The sequence below is a fragment of the Tamandua tetradactyla genome, chromosome 12, assembly GCF_023851605.1.
Source record: "Tamandua tetradactyla isolate mTamTet1 chromosome 12, mTamTet1.pri, whole genome shotgun sequence".
In the NCBI taxonomy this organism is placed as follows: domain Eukaryota; kingdom Metazoa; phylum Chordata; class Mammalia; order Pilosa; family Myrmecophagidae; genus Tamandua; species Tamandua tetradactyla.
The window spans coordinates 21016713-21040069 of record NC_135338.1 but is presented as its reverse complement, the minus strand read 5'-3'; the positions used below and the strand labels follow the sequence as shown (position 1 = coordinate 21040069).

The 23357-nt window shown below is 39.6% G+C and overlaps 1 long non-coding RNA gene across 2 annotated transcripts; it reads right to left on the bottom strand.

The window, feature by feature from the left end:
• Window positions 1–2847: 2847 nt before the first annotated feature.
• Window positions 2848–10002, bottom strand: LOC143651860 (uncharacterized). Of its 2 annotated transcripts, none has more exons than XR_013160293.1 (3): window positions 9846–10002; window positions 8232–8485; window positions 2848–7495 (listed from the first exon to the last, which is right to left on the bottom strand). It is a non-coding gene; the product is annotated as an uncharacterized LOC143651860 (long non-coding RNA). The 2 variants fall into 2 exon arrangements; XR_013160294.1 differs by having other exon boundaries at window positions 2848–6479.
• Window positions 10003–23357: the final 13355 nt, after the last annotated feature.

Here is a 23357-nt window from a genome sequence, read left to right as displayed (position 1 = left end):
CTATTCAGCCAGTAATAATCAGGCTATTGGGGATATAGGGGTTGATCACACAGACCAAGGCCTGCCCTTCTGAAGTTCACAGATAAACATACACCATGTAATCGAAGACTGTGATAATGCTATGAAGAAACATAAAGCAGTATAGGAAGAGAAAAGAATGTGACAAAGGGTGGTCAGAAAGATGTCTTTTTTTTACATGGGCAGACACCAGGAATTGAACCTGGATCCTCTAGCATTGCAGGCAAGCATTCCTGCCTGCTGAGCCACCGTGGCTCACCCGGAAAGGCTTCTTGAGCAGTGATGATGTGAAGTAAGAAGGAGCCCGTGGTAGGGAGAGGGGCTTCTGGGCAGAGAGAAGAGCTGACACAAAGTTCATCGTATAAGTGGCCTGCGGGCTTCTTTGTTTTTTGTTTTATATTATTGATTTTATTCATATTTTAGCACTGGCTGGGCATCAAAGTGTGGACGTAACATTCAGTGGGCTGGAGTAGGTAGGTCAGTAGCGCAGTGCTGGCGTGTTCTCAGTGGTCACGAACACAAGCTTCTGTCCTCACCATTTACAATTCTAGGAAACAACTCAAGGTCTTACACACAGGGGGTTGCTACCCTCCGTTGTCTAAACACCATATCCCATCATATCAGACGAGTCACTGGGAAGCTCACCCCTCTTTTCTCCTTCCTTCCCCTCTCTTCTCCTCCTTTCTGAAATATGAATGCCTCAAATTCTGGTTTTAAATGAATGAAATGTAACCCCAGGGATCTGAGTGAAGGGCTAATTACTCTTTGTAGGAATATGGTGTCATGTCCATATATTCCCTGCCATAACACTTTAACACACACATGCACACACACAAGTGACGTGAGCCCAGTTAGGTATTAGAGTGAGGTGAAAATAGGAAGGGGTGAATTTTATGGGCCACAGAAACACCTGGTGATTTTGTGTTGTTTTTGCCACAGGGATAGTGGTCATCCTCCTTTATCATCTGTGGAGACACCAGTGCCTTTTCAGAGGCCTATAGAATGTTGTAATCTGTATAACACTATAACTACCTCAAAGCCATACTTATAATGTCCATAGTCCTGATATAATGTTTCATCAGTTTCTTAAAATTCTGAAAATCATATCATTAAGGCTGCTTAACCTTCAATCAGCAACTTCTACACAGCTTCTGATACCAGCTCTGTGGGTACAAAAGCTCAATCAGCAACTACAAAGCCTGCAGTAATTCAATTCATTTCTGATGCTAACTACCCAGAGTTAGGAAGACTCTGCTGCAAGACTGCCCTTCAGGTACCAGTCACAATTCAGGGGGCCAGGCCACCCCCACTTTTGACCAGATGACCACAAATTTAGGAGTTGCCACCATAGCCTTCAGGTTTGATAATTTGCTAGGGCAACTCACAGAATTCACTGAAAGCAGTGTACTTCTGACTGTAATTGTATTATCATAAAAGATAAGAAGTCAAAAGAAGAGATTCAAAGGGCAGAGTCTGGATGGCCTTGAATGTGAGCTTCCATGTCCACTCCACGTGGAGCAGGAACACATCACCTTCCTGGCACAATGGCATCATTATTTATCAGTCATGGAGCTCTTCAGACTTTCTAGTATCCCATGTTTATATGGGATCTCATTATAAAGGCATGATTGATAAAATCAATATCCACCTTGACTGAACTCAATCTTCAGCCCCCTCCCCTTGCAGAGGTCTGGGAATTGGGCTGCCATGAGCAGATATGAGCTGGTGTGGGCTGATCTGGCAAAGCCTAATCTTCTAACCACATCAATGGTCTTTTCCATGTGACCAGCCCCCACTCTACGGCTGCAGGTGTGGCTGACCCTGCCCTGTAACTATCAGATGTATTTCTGGGTTCACTATGAAGTACAGAAGATTCTACTATCATAAGAAATTCCAAAGATTTGGAGATTGCTTTCCCAAGAATGTGGGACAAAGTCCAGCCAAGTTTTTATTATGCTACACATACTCATAATTGAACTACTATTAAATATACCATCTCTAACACAACAGCCCAAAGAGGTAGGCCATGTCCCCTCTACTTTACAGATAAAAACATTGAGACTCAAAAAAGGAATGGCGTTCCACAGTATAAATGGAAGGCTGAGATGACCCCTCAGATCTGACTTCATACAAACTTTTTGCACTATCAATTCTCTCTTGAAACATTCCACCAGCTTTCCCTACTTGAAACTTTATGATCTTCACTATTATTTTCATTCCTTTTGTTCTTAAGTCCCACGGAAACCTTCTTAGAAAAAATCATTATCTATTATTGTTCAACCCTATTCCTTTCTTCTTCAGGGTCTTTACCCTTTTATATCAAGATAGTTAGTTGCTCTTTTTTCTGTACCTATCTTTCAGCCTCAGTTGCTTCCCATACCAGCCCATCTTATGCACTGCTGTCAGATTTATTGCTCTAAGTAGCACTTTGCCATACTGCTGCCCATCTTACACTTGTTTGGGGCTCTCTGCTGTCCTTAGGGTAATATTCAGGCTCTGAACACTGGCTTCTCTGCTCTCCATAATCTGCCCCACCTTATGTATCCAACCTTATTTCAGTTGTGTGACTGAGTTCACTGTCCCGGGAATATGCCAGGTGTATCCTTCTCTTAATGCCTGTTTTCAAATGGCAAGCTCCACGGAAAGCACTATCCCCTTTTTAATATGTCCTAAAAGATCCAGATCAATTTCTACCTCCTCCATGAAATTTATCCTCCCTGAACCTGCCATTATTTTTTTTTTTTTTTTTTTAAAGGAAGGAAAGACAGAGAAGGAAGGAAGGGAGGAAGAAAGGGAAACATTTTTAAACATTTTCCTGAACCTGCCATTATTGATCTCTCCCTTCCTGAACACTTTCTCTAAACTCAAAAGGTCTATAAAATGGTGCCTTTTATTTTGTCTTTTGATAAAAAGTGCTTATCTTACAGAATATGTGCTTTACTTAGTTGACTTATTTTCGTCAGTGATTGGTAACAATGTTTAGTTGCAGCCAAAAGAAACACAACTAATGTTGGCTCAACCAATTAGAGATTAATAGCCTTAAGCAACAAGAAGCCCAGAAGTAGGCAGTTGAGGGTGGTGCAGCTGCTCAAATATACCATGTAGGAGTAACAACTTTTTAATCTTTCTGCTTTGCCATCCTTTAACTTTCAACTTCATGTTTATTTTCGCTTAGTCTCAACATAGTTGCTGCACCTCCAGGCAGGAGGATTGGAAGAGCAGAAACTCATATATGTCTTATTGGTCAGCCCTGGTCAGAATCATGTAACGTACCAATATGGAGAATTGAGTCTGTGGCTTTTAAGCTTCTTTATTAGAGGCAGAACTGGGAAAAATTGTGGCCAAAAATTGGTCTAACATAAACCATCCACCAGCTTAAGAAATCACATTCATATTATGTGTCTCTTTTTTTAGGGGAGGCATTGGAGTGAAAAAAATAAATAAATGTGAACCCTGGAGTTCTTTCCCATCTGCAGAGACCTGGAGGGGGCCCCGGGAGGTGCTGGGATCCAAAGCTGGGCTGTGGGGCCCCAGTGTTCTTGCTCACCTTGCTGGGCTGGGAGATGGGGTCTGGGGTCTGCTTCGGGAACCTGGACAGAAATGAGCTTTTGGGTCCCTGACCCCCACCCTGCCTCTGAGAGCTCCAACCTGTCAGAGGTCAGGACAAATTTGAATCACGAGGAAGCCTGAACTCTTGTTTCAGCAGCTCTGATGGGTGGGGACCAAGCATGGTTGGTTAAAGACTCCTCTGGCAGTGCTGGTTACTCTGGAGCCTAGATGCCCCTCAAACTGTTTCACTGTCCAAGAAGGTCATCTGTGCCTCAGTTTCCCCCACCTCCTTTTAAAAAAGGTGATAAATAGTTACCATTTATTGGGCTGGGAGCATTACATAAAATATTTCCATTCCTCATAGCCACCCTGTATGGTCACTATTATTATTATTGCTTTTAACAGATGGGGTGACTAAGGATTGGAATTCACTACCTTGGCTCCCAACCCCATGGTGAATGGTTAAGCAGGTTCTAATCCAGACCTGTTAAGATGCCAAAGCCCAAGCTATTTCCCACTACCTCTACTTCACTTCCTTAGAAAGAAAAGTAACAATCAACCCACATGCCAGCCACTCCTCGGGAAAGAGCACTTTTCCCTTGGTACCCTTGAGAGATAACAGTTATGAGGGGCATTTTATGGATGAGGAAACAGATTCAGAGAGGTTTCACAGGTTGCCCAAGGTCACACAGCCCAGTGGTATGGGGTCTGGCCCTCCAACCTGGGTCTGCCTGCCTCTGAGTGCTCCCTTTTTCCATGATGTCATAAGTGTGGAAAAGCAGTTTAATGAAACATGACAATTTCCTACAGTAGGCTGTCCTGGTGTTTATTGTCTCCCAAGGAACAGAGAAAAGGGAGTGTTTCTTTGGGAGAAAGCAGGTGAGACATTTGGAAACCCTCCTGATTATAAGAACTGTAAGGCTCCTGTGCAAGAAGCCAGCAGGGATTGGGGAACTTGGACCATCTGTCCATCCATCCATCCATCCATCCATCCATCCATCCATCCCTCCATCCATCCTTCCATCCATCCTTCATCTTTGATGGGAAACCAAGAAGACTGAGGTGTTCTGCTGGCCCATTTGCTTGGTTGTCTGGGTAACCTGGCCTGGCTATGACCTCAGGTATTAGTGAGGTGCCTCCAGAGTGCAAGAGGTAATTACACCTGGGCACCTCAGACCCTGTTGGTGGGGGTGGGGTGGGACTTCCCCTCACTGGCCCCTGCCCCTCCCTGGGGCATAAGGCAGGTCTTAGGGAACACTTAGGGGACAATATCAGGGGTCCAGGCTGGCCCCTCACTTTTAGCTCAGAGACCTGAAGCAGGAAAACCTAGAATGGGGGGAGGGTCTGGGAACTTGCTGGAGTGACTCTGAGGCCCCCCACCCTCCTGGGTCCAGGATTGACCCTGGAGGAAGCCTCCACTAAATCTTCTCCCTCACATGTCTATGTCCTCATGGCAGGTGGGAATTTGGGTGGGGTGGGGGTGGGAGAGAGAGAGGAGCAGGAAGATAGTTGGCTCAGGAAGCCCACTTGGCACTTTTGGCTGCTGGTTCCACTTCATCTTACAGACTTTTCCCAAGTCGCCCATCTTGAATAATGGTTCCAAAAGATCTTTCAGGGCCCTTTGGAGTTCCATCTTCCAAGAACCTCAGTTCCACTTCTGATTCTGGTACCCACTCTCCAAAACAACCCTGGATCTGCCAGTCCCAGCTTTTTTTTTTCTCCCAGCACCCTTGGGTGCTATGAGAAAAAATCAAGTATTAAGAAAATCTTCATATACTTATTCAAGTTTCTCAAGTGACTTAGCACGGATCTCATATATGCCATTTGTATAGTTAGAATCTTAAATTGAAAGGAAAAGAAATTGTCAGTTATCAATTTAAGTACAAAAGGAAATTATAGAAGACATTAGCCATCTTAGGTATGTTTAGAAAATCTGGAAACCCAGGGAAACAGATTCAGATGCTCTGCAGTCAGAACTACAGCCAAAATTGTACCTTAATATTAGTGCAGTGGAGCTAATACTGCTTCTCCTGCTGCCCCTGCATACAGCAGTGATGCTGCATGAATAATACCCTTGACATGCTCACACTCGTCGTTGCCACGGCTACTCTGGAAACTAGGTTCTGCCTGCAGAGCTGCTTCCACACGCTTTCAGAATGCCCATTTCTCAGTGTCTTGTACTTAGTCTCATTAGTTATTAAGTCAAAATTCAGGGGTAGTATGGCTCCCTGAAACTTCAGGGATAGTATGAATATATTTCTGGGTAAAGTGAGTTTCTGGCATATTTACCTGCTAAAGAGAAAGGTAAGGTGAATAGGAGTTACCCTCCCCCCCCCAAAAAAAAGAGTACATGAATTTCTCAAACATAGGGTGGCAAATTATATGAGTGACATTAAAAATTAAACATAAAAATAACCAACACATCATCGAAACAATATTATGCCCAGTGGAAGATAGATTGTTCCTCAAAAATAAATTGGGATTTCATTATAATGGATAAGTATATACTGGCAGCTTAAAAGTGCATTGGGACATACAAAAATCATATCAATTGGTTTGCAATAATAGAAAATCAAATAGAATATAGTCTTCAATCTTTTCTTTCTTAGGTAAGAAAGGAAAAATACTAGATTGTAATGCATCTTCATAGAGTATCAATTACATTTCTTAAAGAAGCAGTGACTTATCACACCCAAATTGCTGGGAGTATTTGTAGACTATGTAAATTCAGACTAACCATCTCATGGAAAAAAATTATAAAAACTGGGGAAAAATATTTCAAAAATCAGTTTAAAGTTAGAGCACAATGTTAAAAAGACAATTTAAAAAGTACAAGGTAAGGGAGGCCACGGTGGCTCAGTAAGCAGAGTTCTTGCCTGCCATGCTGGAGATCCAGGTTCGATTTCTGGTGCCTGCCCATGAAAAAAAAAAAGCACAAGGTAAATATCCAGTAAAAGAAAAAAAATTATAGATGCCAGCCTATCATTTATAACCAATTTCACGTTAGACACATCTTTCATTTCTAAAAGAGATAGCTGAAAATTCAGCAGAGCTATTAGCTTACTTTTAGGCTAAGGACAAAAATAGAAGATAAGAATACACCAGGAAATGGGTATGAGTACAGGTAAAATTCCATGGTTTTGAATTAGAATTTACAAAGGCTATACCTTAAGACTGAGGATAAGTCAGAAATAGACTTCCTTTATAGGGACTTGTTCTAGTTTGCTAGCTGCTGGAATGTGATATACCAGAAATGGAATGACTTTTAATAAGGGGATTTAATAAGCTGCTAGTTTACAGTTCTAAGGCCATGGGAATGTCCAAAAACAAGTCTATAGAAATGTTTGCTATAAGGCATCCAGGGAAAGACACCGTGGTTCAAGAAGGCTGATGACATTCAGCATTTCTCTGTCAGCTGGAAGGGCCCATGCCCAGCGTGGTGGCGTCCACCAGCTTTCTCTCCAGGCCTCTTGCTTCATGATGCTCCTGGGAGGTGTTTTCCTTCTTCATCTCCGAAGGTCACTGGCTGGTGGCCTCGGTGGTTCTCTCGTCCTTCTGTCGTGGCTCTGCGGCTCTCTACTCGCTCTCAACAGGAATCTCTCTGAAACGAGTCCTCTTCATAGGAGTCCAGTAGACTAATCAAGGCCCACATAGAATGGGGGGAGACACATCTCCATCTAATCAAGTTTAATATCCACAACTGATTGACTCACATCTCTGTGGAGATAACCTAAGCACGTTTCCAACCTACACTGCTGAGTAGGGATTAGAAGAAACGGTTGCTCTCACAAGATTGATTAGGATTAAAACATGGCTTTTCTTGGGTACACAAATCCTTTCAAACCAGCACAGGACCCTGTCCCGGCTTCAAATCATCTCAATTCTGAAATGGTTAAAGTCATCTGAGATTGCTGAGATTCACAGATACCTGTGAAAGCAAACAAAAGACATCTCTGTACAAAGATAGCATTATCCTAAGGCTGAAATGATTTCTCAGATGTTCTTATACAATATCTGTAACTTAATAAAAAAATAAATAGGCACAATGTGAGAAAGCCAATTTAATAGAAAATCATGAGAAACAATTTTGGGATCTACACTAGAAGTAGATCCCAAAGCATACACATAAGGAAGTTATCAGTACCACCTATAAAATGACTATGCTTAGTAAAACATTCAAAGGAAAAAAACATAAGGTTGAGAATTCAGGCAGGGAACTACAATATTTTTAAGTAACAAAGTATAATTTTATATTTTTATAGCCAATAAAATGACTGAAATTAAGAACATATTGGGGGGTATGTATAATATCACATTAACTACAGCTGAAAATAAAACAAATAAACTGTAAAAGTAAGAGGAAAATAAGAAAAAATCAGGTAGATAACATAAAGGAGGAGTGAGGACGCAAATACAGGAAAGGGTTTAAAAACAAGGTATACAGTAAGAATATCTCACATGTGTGTAATAGGTACCCAGAGACAACTGAGCAAGTGAATGGTATAAATGCATTCCTTAAAGAGAAAGTGTTTTAGTTTGTTAAAGCTGCCAGCATGCAATATACCATAAATGGAACAGGATTTATGAAGGAAATTTGTTCAGTTGTGAGTTTACCATTCCAAGGCAATGAAAATGTCCAAAGTAAGGCACCAGCAAGAGGTTACCTTCATTCAAAAAAGATTGATGCCATCTGGAACACCCCTGTCAGCTGGAAAGGCATGTGGCTGGCATCTGCTCACTTTCTCTACTAGCTTCTTGAAACAGATTCCCAGGGATGTTTTCTTTCTGAATCTCCAAAGGTCTCTAGCTGTGTGGGCTCTGCAGGCACTGAAGCTTTTCACAAAATAGTTCCCTCTTAAAGGGCTCCAGTAAGCAAGCACACCTTGAATGGGTGGAGACATATCTTCATGGGAAGCACCTAATAAAAAATTACCACCTACAATTGAGTGGGTCTCATCTCCATGGAAACAATACAAAAGATTCCATCCAGCAATACTGAATGGGGATTAAAGTACATGGCTATTTTGGGGTACACAACAGTTTCAAACAGGCACAGAAAGTGACTGAAAAATTTCCAACACTGATTAGTCATTAAAATATAGATTTAAGAATTTCTAAAATGTTAAAGAAGATTTAAAGAGGAAAATGAAAAAAAAACTAAACATAGGCACATTATAGTGACATTTCCAAGCACCAGTTACAGAGAAAACCTGAAACACATGCAGAAAAAATAATAGATTACTTTAAAATGAGCCATAAATGGATAGACAAATGACTTCTTAACAAAAACAATAAAACTAAAAGACAATAGATTGATATTCTACAATACTATGGCGAGTGAAACAAGTTTCAAAAATGAAGATGAAACAAAGACATTTATAGATAAGAATTTAGAGCATTCACATAACCATACTACAGGAAATATTAAAGCATATTTTTAAAGCAGAAGAAAAATGATCCCACTTAAAAGCTTCAGATGCCAGAAGGGATAATAAATGTTAAAATATGTGTAAATCAGCTGAATAAAACAATAATAACATATCATAGGTTTAAAATATAGAGAGATCTAAAATTCAAAACAATGATAGCATATATGCCAGAAGGCGGTAAATGGAAATACACTGTTCTATGCTCCAAAATATAATAGTAATAACTCATATTGACCTTACACAAGTCAAGGGTGAATATTGTAACCCCAGCTACTAAAATTTAACCCCAAATACTAAACTTACACTAAACCAAGTGATGTGAACTATTTTAAATAAGATAGAAAAGACAAGTTATGAAGAATGTAGGATTTTTTTTTATCAGAAGAAGATATGAAATGTTAATGAATATAGCACAAAATATTTAGGAGAACAAGGCAAGTTACAAAATTGATCCTGTCCATGAAATTCCATCATCCACTAATTTGGCATTTGCCCAAATATCTACCTACTTATATTTGGGGGATGAACTAATATTACTGTAGTATTAAAATTTATTTGTTCAAACTCAAAGAAAATAATTTATCTATTGCAAATTGACATGTAAATTAGAGATAGCTACTACACACATAATGTTTGTTTAGATGAGAGTAACAATTAACGATGTAAAACTAAGATGTATTTATATCTACCTTTAAAAGATAATAGATGATTTCACAATTCCAAGATCAACAGTATACAGGTTAAAAAAGAATCAAATGTGCAGAGCAAGGTAACTAAACACAATAATTTAATGTAACTTCCAAATTTACTTGCACCCAAAATGACTTAAATGCCAAAAGTAACACATACCCTCTGTTATTTGGAAAGTGGATGACTTTTTCAGTGACTACTTGACAGATTGCTGGATTTTTTGGTGCATAGAGGAGTAGTTGGTTTCCCTCAGGTTTACTGATGCTAACTTTTTTCTCTGTTACCATCAGTTTTCATTACACTGAATGTGGGGCACCTGATGAGAAAGGTCACATGCTGGGTGCAGAGATATAGCAAAGCTATCTCTGTGGGAATAGGCACTGATGTCCTGAAAAGACTAAAGTGTTGCAAAGTTGCTTGAGTCTAGGGCAGAAGGAGGCCTTGGGAAAGGTGTAACTTTTGTTTCATCCCAGCACAGGGAAGTAGATGATTCAGCTGGTGCTTCCTCCTTCCCGGTTCTTTGGTTAGGCTTTTGCTGCTTTCTTTACCTCGCAGCCCTATAAAATAAGCAGTGTTGAACCTCTTGGGGTCTTTGAGCCTCTATCAGAGTTCAGAGCCCCACCTGGTCCCAGCTTTAACTATATCTTTATCTCTTGTCTTTTTTTCTTAATTCCCCATCGCCTCACTTCAGTCCTGACACTGAGCCGTGCCAGCAACTGAAGTCTTACTTTTCCTTAGTTTTCTTTTAATGATTTGAAAACCTTCTTTTTAAAACTTAGAGATAATTTTTCCCTTGCCTTCTCTTATCTAGTTCCTTTCTACATTGTGGTGGCTTGAATCTGTTATGTACTCCAGAAAGCTTATCCTCTTTTAATTCAATCTTAAAGGTGGGGCAGATCTATTGTTGGATGGGGTCTTTTTGTATCCATGGAGATGTGACCCCACCCATTCAAGGTGGGTCTTAATCCTGTAAGAGAGTTCACTGAGAGAGAGCGCACAGAAAGGAAATACCCCATGAGAAACCAGAAGACCTACAGGAGCCGAGAAAAACATTTTGAAACCAACCCAGGAGAGAAGGGCAAGCAGACATTGCCATGTGCCTTAACATGTGTGTTGGCTTAAAACTGTTATATACCATTAAAAAACCATGCTATGTTAATCCAGTCATGTGGGGGCAGATCTACAGTTGGGTAGTTCCTTCTGATAAGACTGTTTCCATGGAGATGTGACCCTGCCCATTCAAGTTGGGTTTTAATCTGCTTAATGGAGTCCTTTAAGAAAGGGGCATTTTGGAGAGGACACACAGACATTTGGAGTTGCTGTAGGAAAATGCCCCAGGATATGTCAGAAACTGGGAGAGCCATTTGAAACCAGAAGCCTGGATAAGACAGTAGATGTCACCATATGCCTTCCCATGTGATGTAGAAACTCTGAACACAGACTGCCTATCTTGAGAGAAGCTATCCTCTGATGCCTTAATTTGGACATTTTCATGGCCTTAGAATTATAACTTGTAACAATAAATTCCCTTTATAAAAGCCAATTCCACCCACCAGAATGGCCATTATCAACAAAACAGAAAATGACAAGTGCTGGAGAGGATGTGGTGAAAGAGGCACACTTATCTACTGTTGGTGGGAATGTCAAATGGTGCAACCACTGTGGAAGGCAGTTTGGCGGTTCCTCAAAAAGCTGAATATAGAATTGCCATACGACCCAGCAATACCATTGCTGGGAATCTACTCAAAGGAATTAAGGGCAAAAACTCAAATGGACATTTGCACACCAATGTTTATAGCAGCGTTATTTACAATTGCAAAGAGATGGAAACAGCCAAAATGTCCATCAACAGACGAGTGGCTAAACAAGCTGTGGTATATACATACGATGGAATATTATGCAGCTTTAAGGCAGGATAAACTTATGAAGCATGAAATAACATGGATGGACCTAGAGAACATTATGCTGAGTGAGTCTATCCAAAAACTAAAAGACAAATACTGTATGGTCCCAATGATGTGAATCGACATTCGAGAATAAACTTGGAATATGTCATTGGTAACAGAGTTCAGCAGGAGTTAGAAACAGGGTAAGATAATGGGTAATTGGAGCTGATGGGATACAGACTGTGCAACAGGACTAGATACAAAATCTCAAAAATGGACAGCACAATAATACCTAATTGTAAAGTAATCATGTTAAAACACTGAATGAAGCTGCATCCGAGCTATAGGTTTTTGTTTTGTTTTGTTTTGTTTTGTTTTGTTCTTACTATTATTACTTTTATTTTTTTCTCTATATTAACATTCTATATCTTTTTCAGTTGTGTTGCTAGTTCTTCTAAACCGATGCAAATGTACTAAGAAACGATGATCATGCATCTATGTGATGATGTTAAGAATTATTGATTGCATATGTAGAATGGTATGATTTCTAAATGTTGGGTTAATTTCTTTTTTCCATTAATTAATAAAAAAAAAAGCCAATTCATTTATGGTATATTGCTTCCATCAGTTTTAACAAACTGAAACACCATGTGTTTGAGGAACCCTGGATACCATTGGCCTTTCTTCAGAGTCAAGGTATCTTTCTCTGGATGCTTTAATTGGGACATTCTTATAGCCTTAGAACTGTAAATTTGTAGCCGAATAAATCCCCTTTTAAAAAGCTAGTCCATTTTCTGTATATTGCATTCTGGCAACTTTAGCTAATTGAAACACATGTTATATCATTTTCTCTCAGCAGTTCAACTTAGAAATCTAAACTACTTGGTTATTTACCAAATATGATATTTAGGAGCTAGTAAACATAATATTAAAGAATAATTAAAGTACAATGATGATTAATTTTGCATGTCAGCTTGACTAGACTATAGTTCCTAGTTGTTTGGGCAAACACTAGTCTAAATAGTTCCGTGAAGATATTTTGTATATGTGATTAGTAGCTACAGTCAACAGATTTTATGTTTAGGAGATTACCCTCAATAATGTGAATAAGCAGCATCCCATCAATTGAAATCTACAGGGCAGGCCTGCCCTGTAGATTTCAAACTTACCAGCCCAACAATCAACCATGTGAGCCAATTCCTTATATATGTATGAAGTACTCATTTGTGTTTCCTTCTTTGTTGTATTCCCTCTCAAATAAGTAGGAAGCTCTATTATTAGGTGACGTAAGTAGAAAACCTAATTAGAAGTACCCCTGAAAACTTCATTCTCAACCTGACACCAAAATTGTAAGGTTACTTGAAAGGAACTATGATTGAATAAATAAACTTTTGACAGACCTGGAACATCTCAGTTTCACATGGACTTGAAAGGGGATAAAGTTCAATGATTCCAGGAGAAATGGCATTTGGGCATTTGATTGCTGGCAGCTTCACAGTGGAGGCAGTAAAACCCAGGTAGGGCATGTTTTACTGAGAAAAGGCAGGACTACAAAAGGAAATTACTAAGCTCCTCAATTATTCCTATGCCCCATGATTGAATGAAAACAGCAGAATCAGTAGACTTGAGGGAAATATGGCAGGAGACATCATTTATCTATCTCAGTAGCCACATTGGGCTGAACTAGAGCACTCCTCCAAACGCCTTTGCAATGGGTAACATCTCAAAAACTTGGCACATCCTTGTAGGGAGGGGAAGTCCAAGTATCAAAAAGTTTCATATTTCTACAGTCTGTTAGGATGAAGGGACTCAACCGAATTTAATCTGATTTATTGAAAATAAAAGCACATGATATTTTTTGAGCAATAGGTTGTTGAGTTAGATTTATGACTATACCAAGCATAAAACTTTTAGTTTTATTTCTAATCATATGAAATGATGCATGCTTTTATTCAAATATAACAGCCAGTATTTAAATTGGGTGCTATCCCTTAATATGCAATTAGACCTTTATGAAATACCACTTAAAATTAGCTGTGGTAGACTGTTGCTGTAAACAGTGACTTATTTACCTACCTTTATCTACTTCCCTGAGCAGTGCCTCCCACATGAACCCTGGATTTGGCTGTGTGACGTCTTTTGACAAATGAGACCTGAAAAACCTGACACAAGTAGACTTGAAAAGTGTTTATGCATTGGGGTTCATCATTTTTGTTCCTCTTTGGGAACCTGGAACTGCCTGCAAAAATTCCTGGACTATTGGAAAACACGAAACCTGTTGGTGAGCAGAGCTGAGCCAATCCACGCAAGGCCTAACATGTCTAGAGAATGCTCAAACTAGAAAAATTTTTCAGCCCACCCATAGAAGATGAGCTAAATTAATGTTATTTAAGCTGCTACATTTTGGAGCAGTTTTTCTGCAGCCAATCCTATTCCATAGTTACTGGAAAGAATGGTTAATTATTGAACATGCTTCTGTTCATTTTTAAACATCTTGGTTTAGATAGCAACTTATAAGCATACTCTAATTAAAAAATAAGAGCTGATATCCCAAGGTTGCAATCAAAACCAATTTGTTATATGTGGAGCTTGAGAGATTTCTGCATAAAATCCATCTTCTTTTCATGAGTTAAGAACTAATTAAGGGTAACAATCAGACAGATGGAAATAGGAAATCACAGCTTTGTCATGGGCAAATACTATTTTAAAATACGTCACTAAAAAAATTTGGAAACAGTGGCTGACAACTCTTCACCTCAGAATTAAATTTACTCCTCCAATTAGAGATGAAGTAGAAAAACCATAGAATCACAGGCCTATAAAAACATCTTTATGCTATAAAATAAATCAAAGTAAAATAATAGCGTGCATATGTGGATCTGTATTAGTATCTAATCATTTACCACTAATTAATCCAATTCTAGACACCTGTGGTACAATGAAAGAAAATAAGAATAAGAATTTAAAAGTCAAAAATCATGAAAAAAAAAAGAATTCAAAAGTCCTTAATATATACTGCCTGATGAACAGCAAACATTTTGTAGATATTAATCTATCTCTTTACAAGGCTAGAGGCAATGGAAAACCCTGAGAGGTTTCTAATGAAAAGCCTGAGGAGGCATCTCTTATAGCAGCAGGTCACATGGAGGTGTCCTTCCTGCCAAAATATGTGGTTTATTTAGCTTGCATTGATAACCCTTATTCTTTCTCACAAAAGCTTTTGGCTAGTTTGATTCTCTGCCTAGTGCGTGTTAATTGCCTAAACTTTGATGAGTCCTGAACATTTTGCATTGCCATCATCCAAGTTATTTTCTTGCAAATATCTCTAAACATCAAGCCATTGAGTCTCCAGGTTATCAACTTCCAAATCTGTCTCATGAAAAGACTCTCCCTTAACATGAAACCTCTCCAGCTTCAGTCTGGCTTACTACCCTATTGCAGAAGTCAATCTCTGGTCATTCTGTCAAAATAGCTTTGCATACATTACCAGAGATTTCAGGGTCAGGAAAGCCCATGAACCCTAATCACCCATCATTTACCTTGATCTTCAGCAGAATTCAGTAATGTTGACCTTTCTTCCTTTGTGAAGTGTTCTCTGTATTATAAATCAATGGTGACCCACTGAAGGAGCAAATTCTACTCTTATAAACTCTATTACTCTACTAGGCATTGTATACCTCAACCCTCACAATAATAAATTATAAACAGTTATTATTTATAATTTTACATTTGCTTCTGTGGGGTAAGAACAATTCTAAGATCATCCTCATATTCTCTGTCACCTAGTGTTCATGACCAGTTTAATGCCTACCCTTGAGTGTGGGAGGGACCTATGACTTACAAATATTCAATAGACAATGAAAAAGGTGAAAAAATTTGCATATGTAATTACAGTACCCAAAACTATTATTTTGAATTAAAAAAAGGAAAAATATCCTGCTGAAGCATGGCCTGCTAAATCAGGTGAAACCCATCAAAAGAACTCAGAAACTCTTCTTGCAGATATAGTGAACTTAGGGACCATGTGGGAGAAGCACACAGAAAAGGAATGGTGATCAGCCTCTAGCAAGAAAAGCTTTCAGATAACAGCCTGGAAAAAGCCAGCATCCTCAGTCATGCAAGGAAACCAGTTCTGTCAACAACCTCAATGAGTATGGAAGTGAATTATTCCCCAGTCAAAACTCCAGCTAAGAGTGCAGCCTAAACAAATCCTCAATTTGGCTAAGCTGTGCCCAGACTCTGACCAACAGAAACTGTGAAATAATGAATGTATGATATTTCAAAATGCTAAATGTGATATAATTTCTTATGCAATAATAATAAAGTATAGTTATTATTTTATTAATATTTTCCCAAGAAGTGGTCAGAATAGCTCATGTTACACTGCAGAAGCAAACAACCCTCAAAATTCTAGAGCTTAAATCATTGCAAGTTTGTTTCTTGCTCAAATTCAGTAGGTTGTGGCACATGTGGCAATTTTGGCCTTAGATAACAGTAGGGTCTATTAATCCATTACAACAAAGTAAAGGACAGAATATATCGTACAGAAATAAATAGTATTATAGATTTAATTGTTTAGAATAAGTTATTTTCATATCATTTATATTTCTCAGGAAATTAGAAGTAAGTGAAATAAGAATAGAATGATCAGTAGGTGTGAAATAATAATCTCAGTGAGTGAGTGAATTGCCTTGGGAAATATTAGAGGATATCAAATAGTCAGTTGAACTCACTTGAGGTTTTGATAATATACTTTGAGATCATTCTGCATGATTTTTTTTCTCCATCCATGTTCAGTTTTTTGGGAGAAAACATGGAATAAACAAAGCATGCATTTACATATTCCTGAGGTTATGCCTGGAAAGAATAACAGGAGAAGAGAAACAAGGGAATTAAAATGAGTGTAATGCAGTGATAATAAAGCTGAGACAGGAAATCAAGTTGCATAAAAAGGAAAATGAGACATGTAAGGGACAATGGATTTTAAGAATTGGGAGATCAATGGATAAGAGGTAGATATAGGGTTAAAAGATTTGTTGTAAGAGAAATATAATAAGAAGTGAGATGGAATTATAAGACACAGTGCCCAGAGAATGAGATGCTTGAAATTAAGACTTATAGAAATGTTGTATTTATTGATAATGACAAATTTGACAACATGGCTGAGGAAGTGGAGTGAAAGACAAAATTTTAGGAATCAAAGAAGTTGACAGTATCAGGATGTATCATATAGAATGTAATCATCAGGGATGAGAACAGGAGTGGTGGCTAAAAGTACTTGGGTATAGGTGCTAAATGAGAAAATGAGGGGTGTAACTGCAATAAAGAAAGAAATGAGGGGTGTGACTCATACAAAGAAAATTTGTATGTGACATAATATGATGGTGTGTGTTTCAGAGACCCTAATGTTGTTTTTATATTTAAAAATTTTTTTTTAGTTATTGGCTGACTTGGAAATTATTGCTAATCACCTCTCAGTTCTGCTGACTTCACCCCTGACCTTCATCCTAGAGGAACCTTGGATGAAACTCAACATGGCAGGTATGATTATTAATTTCTTAATTGATACAGGAGCCACTTACTCTGTCTTAAACTGCTAGTCTGGACCTACCTCCACTCAGATTTGCTTAGTTATGGGAATTGATGGTAAAATCAAGACTAGGACCTTTACTACCCCTCTTTTTTGTAGGTTTAGAGATATTCTAGCCTCCCATCAATTTCTGATTGCCTATGGATGAATTTCTACCCCCCCCCAGAGGTAGAATTTCTTCTTTCCTTTTGGGCTACCTCAACACTAGTAAACCCAGCTAGTATTTACCCCACGGTTTGCCCCAAGGGCCCTCTAGAGCAGAGCTTTTTAGCATCCCAAAGGAAATCCTTGAGCAAATAGACCCCTCTGTATGGGATGAAGTCATCCTGGGCAAGGCCAGACAAGTGTCTCCCATCAACATTCAGGTCAAGTCCAAAGTGCCCTTTCCCCATTGAAAACAATATCCCCTTAAATGTGAAGTGTTGGAGAGCCTCCAGTCAATTATTGAGAAATTCCTTGGAAATCAACTCCTAGTCCCATTGCTCACCTTGTGAGACTCTCCTAGGCTCTTTGTGGAAAAAATTCAACAGCTCCTTGCAGAAAAAATCCAACAGCTAGTGCAAGAGCTAAGGGCCATCAATAATTTTGCAATTCCTATCCATTCAATTGTACTTAATCTTTATACCCTGCTAAACCAAGTGTCAGAAAGTGCCCCCTAGTTCCCAGTTCTAGATCTTAAAGATGTATTTCTTTGTATCCTTCTTCATCCTAACTCTCAATACTTATTCACTTTTAAATGGCAGAGACCTAATAATAGGGTTCCCCTCCAGCTCACTTGGACAAGGCTGCCCCAAGGGTTTCAAAATTGTCCCCATATCTCTGGAAATATCTTAGCAGAAGAACTTAAGGACCTCCAACTGCTTCAGGGCACAGTCTTGCAATATGTAGATAGCCTATTCATCTGCAGCCTGAACAAAGAAGCATAAGACCTCAGTACTGTCCAAGTCCTAAATTTTCTCTCAAAATGGGATACTGAGCCTTGGTCTCTAAGGCTCAAATTTCCCTCCAAGGAAAGTTCACCCTTACTCCTGGGAAGAAAGAAATTTCTCTAGACAGACTCCAAGCCCCTTTTAAGTATACCCCCTCTACAAACAAAAATGTAGCTGCAATTTCATAGTAATACAGATGAATTTGGATTGCCAGGTTTGAAGAAATTGGTCAGCCCTTATACCAATCAGTGGCCGGGGATAACCATCCCCTTAATTGGAAAGCAAAGCAAGATACAGCCTTTAACACCCTTAACCAAGCCCTGACCAGTGCTCCTGCCCTGGGACTTCCAAACTCTGACAAACTCTTCACCATTTAAGTTACGGAAAGGAAGGATGTAGCATTAGGGCTGCTCACACAGAACCTAGGGACCAACCTTTGGCCAGTAGCCTATTTTTCTAAGCAGATGCCACTGCACAAGGATGGCTGCTCTGCTTAAGAATAGTGGCCACCACAACTCTCCTAGTTGGAGATGCCTCAGAGCTCACATGGAGCAACCTCTCACTGTCTTCACCCACCACCAAGTGCAAGATATTCTAGAAGCCAAGTGCTACAGGTGGCTAATGAGCAGCTGACTAATAAGATATGAGGCTCTGCTAGCAGGTTCACTTAAAAACCAGAATTTAATTTAAAAACCTCCAAATCAGGCTTCCCTGTTACCACACAGAAGTGGATACTTCCCTCATCCATTCATGCCTAGAATCCCATTCCCAGTCATAGTCTAGCAGGCCAGATCTAAAAGATAAACCCCTCAGAAATCCTGAGGAAGAATGGTTTACAGATGGAAGCAGCTTTATTGACAAGGGGACAAGGAAAGCAGGATGTGCAATAGTCAGCTAGACTGGAATATTTGAAGCCATAGCCCTGCCCTGGGGGAATCCAGCTCTAAAAGCAAAATTAATTGCCTTCACCCAAGTTCTAGAACTGGGACCAAAAAAAACACTAACTCTCCACACCAAATCCAAGTATGCCTTAGTCCTCCATGCTCATGCAGCACTGAGGAAACAGCAAAGCTTTTTCACAAAAGGTGGAAACCCAATTAAACACAATTGAGAGATACTCAATCTCTTAAATTCCATTCTCTTATCAGCAGAAGAAGCCGTGATTCATTGCCCTGGCCATAAAAGATGATACTAGCACAGCAGTTGAGCAAGAATGAGCTGCACACCTAGAATTCACTCTTAGACCTGAGGGATGGTATGTAGAAAGATGTAAAGTACATCTCCATGGGGCTGTACAGTGGAAAGTTATTCAAGGACTCCATCAAGCATCCCACCTGGGGCAGGATGCACTAACTACCTTGCCAAGAAAATTTTTGAGGTCAAGGAATAAGGAAGACCATTTAAAAAGTCACCCAAAGCTGTTCACTGTACCTGACTAATTATCCAGACCAAGTTGAATCAAGACAGCCCCCTCCTTTAAACCCTCCTGTCCAGCTCTGAGAAACATACTCTGGGGAAGATTGGCAACTTGATTTCAGGCAAATGGGATATAAATATCCTAGTGTTTATAGATACCTTCACTGGCTGAGTAGAAGTTTTCCTTATTCAGAGTGAAAAAGCCAAAGAAATAGCTAAATTTTTACTAAAAGAGCTCATTCCTAGGTTTGAGTTGCTAAATTGTTCCAAAATGATAATAGGCTTAACATTACTGCCAAAATCACACAAGTTCTTCACGAACCCTAGATATTAAATAACTGCACAGCACATGGCAACCCCCAATCCTCAGGAAAAGTAGAGTGGGAAAATGCTACCCTGAAGCAAACCTTAGCCAAACTGTGGGAAGAGACTGCCACTTCATGGTTAACCAACCTGTCTCTTGCCTTTTGCAACTGTCAGTTGTGTCTCCAAAGGAAATCTGCACCTCATTCCCTTTGAAATAATATATGGAAAAGCCATTTCTCACAAAAGACTTTGTTCTAGATTCTGAAACCCATGGGCTGACTAAATATTTTATTAACCTAGGGAAAACTCAAGAGCTTATCCAAAAATATGGGAATAAAGTTCTCCCACAGCCCACCAAAGACTCCCCCAGTCTACCATCAAGCCAGGAGATATAGTCTTAATCAAGATTTGGCAAGATGATAGGCCCCAGTCCCAGCTAAAACCAAAGTGGAGAGGACCCCAGGCTGTGCTGCTTGCTACTCTCACAGCAATTAAAGTATCAGAAATTGCCAGTTGGGTGCACTTATCACATATCAAACTTGTCCCTGCAGATGCCCCAAAATCACTCTGACAGAAACAACATATACCTGTCAGCCAATAAGCAACCTCAAGTTCCTCTTCTCCAAATACTGAGGACATGAAAATGCAACATGAAGCAGGAAATAGTAATTCTCTCTCTCTTTTTATTCTTTTTCCTTCCAAACCAATGCTACACTACATCCTCTCAATGAGTTAGCTCAGTGAACAGCCCAAGCACTCAATCTGTCACAATGTTGGGTTTCTGTGAGCCAATTATCTGCTACAATAATATTGCCTACAAACATAATCCATTGGGGTACAGCCCAACTTGCCCTAAACCCAGAGTGATCATCTTCACTTGAGGGTCTTCCCTTTCAGAAGCTGGGGGGCAATCCATTAGGGGCAGGGACACTTTGCCCCACCTCTAGAGTAGCAACTACAAATCCATTAAGCCCTTATTCTACAGTAGTGACAACTCTGCTTTTCCAAGTAGAAATGCTGTGGCCTAGTTTCACTCCCATCACAGAACCTTGCTACTTCAACATTTCTGTCCAAAATACCTCACTTTTCTTCTTTGCCTTCACTCTAAACTAACAACCAGAGAAAACTTAGGGACACTTGGTGAATCCAAATGCCACATCATTATTCCTATCCAAGCTAGTGGCCATAATCAAATAAATCAAATCTAGGTTTCAGCGGCTGTGATGGTTAGATCCATGTATCAGCTTGGCCAGATGATGGTGTCCAGTGGTCTGGTCAAGGAAGTGCTTGCCTAATGAGAGGACATTTCATGGACTTAAATCCTTAGTCAGTTGATTGCATCTATAGCTTATTACATATATAATCAATTAGGGGACTATCTACTGCAATGAGAGATTGCAATCAGCAAAACCTTAACAGTTTTATAAGGTATAATGATGGCTGGTTATTCTTAGACATGCTGGATACAATTATGCAAGAAAGGGATGAGCTGAAGGTTTCAAATCTGTAACTTAATGCCATATGAAAGATGTAAAATTTCTATGTGGAACCTGAAAGAAAATCTTATATCCTAAGGTCATAGACTTGAGGTCTCTGAAAACCAGAGCCAGTGTCTCACTGTGCAAGTAGCAGATTGACAATGTATACTAAATCTTCAACCTTGCAGGGAGTCTGGCCTTAAAGTAAGGGCATTCACTGGAAAAGAATGGGCTTCTGAAAATTGGGATAGGGACATATGGATTGATAATGATGGCAGTGAGGACATCAAAACCTGGATTCTGCTGAGTCTTTGCTAGATAAATTTGTAATGATCTGGCCTGAGGAAACAGCTACCAATCTCCAGGCTGCCTTGAGGAAACAGCTTCCAGGCCCCCAGTCTGCCCTGATGAGTCTACCATCCAATCTCCCCATGAAAATTTAATCCATCAGAGCCTGCTAAACCTGTAACTACCTCCCCTGGGGGAATAGCCCTCACTCCTCTCTATAGAGAGATTAATCCTGGCATTCCTTGGAGTTTTATCTGGTGAAACAGGATTAACTATAATTAGGCAAAAGTCCCAACAGACCCTGAAAGGGAAGGTGCAAAGTGTAACCCGTGAGGAGGTACACTATACCCTGAATGGCTGCATGAGATTTCCAGTTTATATAGATAGAAATAAGGCGGATGTGTGTGGGAATGGATTAAGGGTGTGGGATAATTGTGGAAAGAATATATATATAGTCGGATCAGGCTGAATTTATTGATATGGGCGCACTAAGTTGAGATTCTGCTAAATGTTGTAGCTCAGGGGGATAGAAAGGGTGTTGACACATTGGGTGGTTGTCTGAAACATGAATCAAAAAGTGGCTGACATTACCTGAGGTCAAAATACCAGAACTGTCCTGATATAATGTAGATGAGGGGATCCAAAGGCTTTGAGGAATTGAAATGGTAGAGAGGATTATCAGGAAACAGATGCTCACACACCCCAGGTATATCCGATGACACAGCTTTTACCAGCACTTTGAGGAATAAATTGGTGAAACTAGCCCCATTGTCCTTGAACAGCTCTGTAGTTGCCTTTCTGTAAGTCAGATATTACTGTGGGAACTGTTGTCACTGAGCTGGCATCCTTAAACACAGGTGGGATGATCAGATCCTGAGTTGGCAGAAGCCACATGGCAGCAGTGAATTGTCAAAGATAAGGTGGGTGTGGCTACCATAATGGACAGCAGACTTAAAGCAGAGGTCAAAATAATCTAATTTGTAGAGACTTATGGCATTGGCTAGTAGATTATAGGGTACCTCGAAGTAAAGTAGATGGTGTTTTCACTCGCTAATACTGGTAGAAAGCAGTATACCTGAAATGGATTCCCTTTTATAAAAGGGATTTATTGAGTTACAAATTTACAGTTCTAAGACCATAAAAATGTCCAGACTAAGGCATTAACAAGAGAATAACTTCACTCAAGAAAGGCCTATGTTGTCCAAAGTTTCTCTGTCACATGGGAAGGTACATGGTGATGTCTGGTGTCCTTCTCTCTCAGCTTCTGGTTTCATACAGCTGTTTCAGGTCCTCTGGGTCTTCACTTACCTTCTCTAGGGTAGGCTCTGGGCTTTTAGCTTAGCATTTCCAAACATCTGTGTCTTGGTATCATCTCTCTTCTCTCTATGTTGACTTTAAGCTCTCTCTATATTTTCTGACTTTTATTCTCTTCATAGAGGATTTCAGAAAAAGTATTAAGACCCACCTTGAATAGGTGGGTCGCATCTCCATGGAAACATCCTAATCAAAAGATCCCACCCAAACAGTAGGTCTGCCCACACAAGATTGAATTAAATGAACATGGCTTTTCTGGGTTAAATAACAGTTTCAAATTAGCACGGATGGGAAGTCTACTAAATTTTTATTTGATTTGGATAAGCAAAGGAGTTCTATGCTAAGTGAACAATAATCTAACTTGAATTACAAAAACAGAGTCACAGCCCCTTAATCAATTCCAAAGCTTCAGACAGTTTACAGACCTAAAGCCTCTTGAAAGAAGGGAAAGCTAGGCACACTTG